The sequence below is a fragment of the Triticum aestivum genome, chromosome 6A, assembly GCF_018294505.1.
Source record: "Triticum aestivum cultivar Chinese Spring chromosome 6A, IWGSC CS RefSeq v2.1, whole genome shotgun sequence".
NCBI classification, from domain to species: domain Eukaryota; kingdom Viridiplantae; phylum Streptophyta; class Magnoliopsida; order Poales; family Poaceae; genus Triticum; species Triticum aestivum.
The window spans coordinates 135,146,125-135,152,381 of NC_057809.1; the positions used below are offsets into that span (position 1 = coordinate 135,146,125).

The window sequence follows — 6,257 nt, forward strand, 5'->3', positions numbered from 1 at the left end:
CTCGCCGCCACCACTGACGGCGCCCTACCCTCCCCTCGATCTCAGATCGCATTGAGCTCCCCCTCTCCCTCCCACTTCTCGAAGCTCCCGCGTCCCACCATCAAACTCGGGCAGCCGAGCGGCAAGGGCGTCCCCGGCGCTGTCGATCCCGGCCATGGCCTGCAGCCAGTGGGCGCAAGTCCAGTGGCCCGACCGCCAGCCCCCACACGCAAGCCTCGCGGAATACACCCCCTGCGTCCGCGACATGCTACGGTGGAGAGTTCCCCTTCCCCGTGGCGACAGGTGCTGGTGGCGGTTGCGCCACGGCGCTCGTCTCCCGGCCTACTCCAACGCGGCGCAGACCTTGCCGGAGCCGCCATAGACCTTGCCGGAGCCGCCGCGGGACGAGATGCCGAGCTCGAGCTCGGAAGCGTCAGAGCCATCGATTCCTGAAGACCCGAGGCTGGAGGAGATCTGATCGGAGCTGCTTGATTCCCCGACAATGCTGGAGCAGCTGGTGTTGTCCAGCCCAGAGTCCTCCGCATTCGTGGTCCACCTGCTCGTCGAGGGGGACAAGCACGGGCACATACGCCAGAGCGTGCTCGGCGGGTTCGTGCACCGCGCGCACGGGATCATGGGGAATAGGCAGGAGCATGCGGTGTTCCAAGCACTGCTGCGCTTCTCCCAGTGGCGGCACGAGGAGCTCAGCCGCATCATGGACGCCGCCGTGGAGCCCAACCTCGTCTCGAGGACCAACGACGGGTACGTTCACCGATCAATGAATCCCCTGCTATTTCAGTGCTCCCTCCCGGTTTGATCAGAAGTAATTTACCAATTACCATTGTGATTCACATGTACAAATTACTCTACAGTGTATTTGTAGAATTACTCTATGGTAGAATAAACTTTGGCATGCCATCAGACTTCAGACGTAGCTACAGTATTGGGGAGGGTGCTCTCCTTGTGTTCGATGACCACTTAGTCAGACGATGCTTTTGATTTACCTCTGACTGTAATCCTACTGTTAGATTCAGCTGCTCCCGTGCCCACCTGCGATTGGGTCTAATGCAAGCACACACAGCCTCAAGTTAAACAAGTACCAGTCACTGGCATTCAATATCTACACTACATGCATAGTCGTATAGTGCTAAAACTCGTACGTGATGCATAAATTTGATTACTTGTCTCTATATATCCACTCTACAATTAATAGTACTAGCGTATAGTGCTGACAAACTCCTTCACTTGTCATTTGTTCAGTTGGAGTGACTTAATCGAGCGCTATGAGGGCATAAATCATTGTGAATATCTGGATAATACACAAACACATCTACTCATATACTAGTTATTTTACACTCAGAGTTAACTGCATTCTAATTCATCTGTATGATTCTTGCACACAGAAACTGTTCGCGGATATCGCAACATTGAGGGCGTGACCACCTGGAGGCCAGCGTGAGGAGGCAGACAGGAGAAGACCTGTCGTCCGGCACAACCGCGGCAGAGCTCCGCGGTCTGGAGCACAAGCTAGAGTGCGCGCTAGGTAAAGTCCGTGAAACGAAGGTATGCGTGCTGTTACAACACCCTATACTGCACAATATTCACCTCGGCGCCCAGCCTGTGGAACACTTCGAATCTTTGGAGTCGCCAATGTCTTCCTGCAGGTACCACCCCCCTGTCCCTCCCCATCCTCCATTCCCCTGTAGTTCCGTTTTTTCTTGAAGTCATCCTACATACCTGCATAATTAGGCACATATGCTAAAGTGAAACTAGTGCTATATTGCATCAAATGGTTATTTCTGGATTTGGTACCAGTTTTGGCCTGGCTTGTGCTTCATACCTTGCTTTGGTTTTCAGTAGCAAGTAGTGCCTTAGTACCTTTTCTATCATCTGGTGTCCATGGATCGAAATTTTGGCTATTATGTATTTATTGTAGTATCAAGAATTGCTCAAACCTGAATTTCTTAGGCTGTACATATGGCTATGCTCCATTCTTTTGTGCATTTTAATTCAGTGTTGGTGTTGATTTGATGCCCATGTTTAGAAACAAACTACTGTAGGATAAATAGGTTAATCTTCTTGGTTTGTTCGTGTGCAGATGACTGATGAGCTGATCATCCACCAGTGGTAGCGGGAGGTGGTGCTGGAGCAGTACATCGATCAGCAGATCATCCTGCCATTTGGGCAGAGAGAAGCTGGGACAGCCCTAATGCAGTAACATCACCATGTGGCAAATCCAGTAGATTGACACAATATTGGTGCTTGGGTGACGGGACAAAGTATGTGTACTAGTGATGGTACACGATATTCGTGCTTCTCATTGATGTTATGTGTGATCAGCTAAAATTTGTGCTTCTCGTCCAATCTATGTTGATGTGCGCTTATGCACTTGTTGGGCCTTGAACCTTGCTGTGTAGAGGAGTCAATTGATGATGTATTGTATTTCATGTGATGTGTTGGTGAAATGAAATATACGAAATATTTTATTATGTTGTATTTGTTTTCTAATGGGCCTATCCTTAAATGTGCATGCTTTTGATAAAATAATGCATTAGCCCAAATAAATCAAACCAATTCAATTAAGAAAATAGGTATTGGGCTGGCCCCATGTCTGGTGGATTGGGCTGTGAAATTTACGATGATTGGGCCAGGCCCATGTAGGCTAGATTGGTGGACTGGGCTATGAAATTTATGATGATTCCATTTGGTCACTAACAATGCCACGTCACCTCAGCCACGTCAGATCCTACGTGGCTCAGGCAAATGGGTAGTGACCTTTTTGAAATTTTGGTCTTTAGTCTAGTTATGACCAAAATTCCAAAAAGGTCAAGTTTGTTCGTTCTTGACAGCCAACTGTTGACCTTCTGAATTTGGTCAAAAAAGGTGAATAAACGATAAATATGACGAATCAACGACAAAAATGGGGAGTCATAATTGACCGTATTTATTGTAGTGCAGGACCCCGATTCTAAGTCACACCGATCTAGCATGTAACACTTCATATCACTTTGCGGCCTCACGCACGGTATTCCCACGGGTGTCACCTTACCATGGCCCGGGACCGTTTGTGCCTTTTGGCTCACGTATATGATAGTGTCGCTAGCATCCATATGACAGAGAACCCGGGCCGACATGACTAGTCGTGAACCCAAAGTGGCACTAACTTACGAGGACAGGCATACATGAATCAACATCGAGCATGTCGGTCAGCAGCGTGCGAATGCGGGCCGTAGCACTTGGCTAACAGGACTCTGGGAACCCGGGCTGTAGCAGGCTAGGCAGGACTCCGTATGTCACCGTGTGACATTTCCCCGAAGGGACAGACACAGGAACGAAGTGAATCACATGCCGGCCAGTCAAGTGTTCCGGAGCAGTAGTGCTGGGCTAGCAGGACTCCAGTGAACCGGGCTGTAGTGGACTACTATGGCTCATGGAAGCACAAGACTACATTTCCCCATAAGAGAGGCTACCAAGGATAAACAACTAGGTTGTCAGATCCCACACATACCAAGCATTTCAATCATACACACAATATGCTTGATATGTGTAAATACAACATCGCATCACAACAAGACTCTACGACTCAAGTATTTATTCATTAGGCTCCGAGGAGCGAGATATTACAAACATGGATCTCATGACCCAACATTCAGAGCATACAAGTCAAAGCACATGCGGAAGTTTAACATGTCTGAGTACAGACATCTACAATTGAAAAAGGCTAAGAAGCCTGACAATCTACAAGATCCTGCTGAGGGCACAAGATCGTAGATGAGGTAACAAGCTAAACATCGAAGTCCACGCGGAACTACTAGCGATACTGACGTCTCTCTGCAAAAACATAAAATAGGCAAACGTGAGTACAAATGTACCCAGCAAGACTTACATCAGAACTAACTACATATGCATCAGTGTCAACAAAGGGGGTAGTGGAGCTTAACTGCAGCAAGCCAGCTTTGACTCAGTGGCTAACCTGAATTACGACTGCAAGCAACTCTTTTGAGGTGGTGCACACGAGTACACATATTAACCATATCAATACACCACTATGGATCCGCTCCCGTCTCCCTACGGGAAGGCCATCCATAGCACTCACGCTTATCTTGTGAGTTTTAGAGTATCCACTTTCACTTGTCTATGAACTGTACAAGCAACCCAGAAGTCCTTTACCGCGGACACGGCTATTCAAATAGATGATCTTAACCCTGCAGGGGTGTACTTCTTCACACACGCTCTCGCCACTTACCACCATGTACGCATCGTGTATCTCAGCAACCTTCAAGCGGAAGACTGGCGAGGGAGTCGGCCATGACCTGACTAACCACACAAGTCTCTAGTCCAGGTTTATCTCCTATTCGGGTTCCATCCGCAAGGAGATCCGGCCAGGGTGTCGCTCACGGCCCCAAACAATGTGAGCAGGGTTCCCAAGCCCACCATCCGGGTGCCACTTGGTACATCGTGCCACTTTGCCTAGTCTGTCCCAAGCCAACCTGTACCGGGTGCCACTTGGTAGACTACTAACACTACCTACAAACACCAGAAACTAGTTGCAACTCCTGGACAGAGATCAGGTTGATTAATAAGTCGAGAGAGCTTGGAGCGCCCGGAGCCCAATGTGTGGTAGTAACTGTTCATGGACCACAAGCACAGAACTCAGTTCCTGAGGACGGCTACAATGAGACAACCCACCATGTACTCCTACATGGCCTCTCACCGCTACCTTTACCAAAACGTGTTCACACACTTAGCTCTCAACAGTAGGACATGTTCACAACTTTCCAACTCATCCCCGGTGAATCAGACCTGACACAACTCTAAGCAATAGCAGGCATGACAACACAAGCATGAATGAGTAGGCACATCAAGTCTCAAACAACTCCTACTCATGCTAGTGGGTTTCATCTATTTACTATGGCAATGAAAGGTCATGCAGAGGAAAGGGGTTCAACTACCGCAGCATGTAACAGTTGAATCGCTGTTGTCCTAATGCAGTAAAAGAGAGCAGGAGCGAGTGAGTGGGATTGTATCGGAATGAACATGGGGGTTTTGCTTGCCTGGCACTTCCGAAGATAGTATAGTACTTCATAGGTGTCATCGAACTCATCGTCGGAACGTCGTCTACTGAGGGGGAACAATTACCGGCAACAGAGAGGAAACACAATCAATCCAATGCAACAATATGATGCATGAATGTGACATGGTAATAATGTTATGATTTGCACTAATGCATCTAGCAACACTTTAAATGAAGTCCATATGGACCAAGGGTTCATATGCAAACTCCATATTTAGCATTTAAGATGCCATTATCATGTTTTCACTTATACAATAGGTATAAGTTGGTTTAACATGCATGAAAGTAGCATAAATGGATAGATTGCATATTTTTGATAATTTTTCATATATAATTTATTTCATTTGGAGTTAAGGTTTTATTTCTATGATATTTCAAAGTTTGCAAAATTTTGTGAAATTTCCAAATCAATTTTGAATTAGAAATATTCCAGAAAATGCTTACTACGTCAGCTCTAGGTCACGTTGACGTCAGCTGGTCAACAGGGCCAGTCAAGGTCAAACCTGACATGTGGGGTCCACAGGTCAGTGACATGGGGACTAATCCCGGTCAAAACCAGCGCTGACAGGGTTTGACCCCGTGGTGGGGCCCACTATCAGTGGCTGTGAGGTGGCTAATTAAGGGATTAGCCTCTAATGACGGAGCCACGTCATCGTTGCCGGATTAAGCGCCGGCGACCATCTCTCGCGGGAGAGGCTCGCCGGAGTTGCTCGGGTTCGCACTACAGGCGGCCGTTTGCGACGCGGTTGGTCTCTAGGGTGAGCTGAAGCTCGCACGCATCTGATGAAGCAGGCAGGCGGAGCTGCGGTGTTCTTTGGTGACGGCAGCTGCGAGCTAGGCGGCGGCCGGAGTTCGGAGATGCGCGGGCGCTGCGTTGCGGGTGGGTAGCGAGCGAAGAGAGGGTTGTGCTGGGTTCCTGGGCACTCCAGGGGCACGCTAGGCAGCGCGGGTGGTCTAGAGGAGCTCGGCAGCAGCGCACGCATCGGCCATGGTGGACGGCGGTGCGGGAGCTCGGTGAGCAGCGGCTACGGGACGACCTAGAGGAAGGGGACGGGGGGTAAAAGGAGAGGAGCTCACGGCGAGGTGAAAGGTGTAGACGGCAGGGCCGGGGACAACCCGGGTGGCGCGAGTCGGCGCCCGACGATCTCGGTGGCTCGAGGTAGAAGACGATGACATCGAGGCGTTGCAGTGCTCCCCAGCTCAC

The 6,257-nt window shown here is 49.3% G+C and overlaps 1 pseudogene; it reads left to right on the forward strand.

Moving 5' to 3' along the window:
- The first annotated feature begins 613 nt into the window (after positions 1-613).
- The window catches only part of LOC123129539 (uncharacterized), an 11,757-nt pseudogene continuing 6,113 nt past the window's right edge, over positions 614-6,257 (forward strand).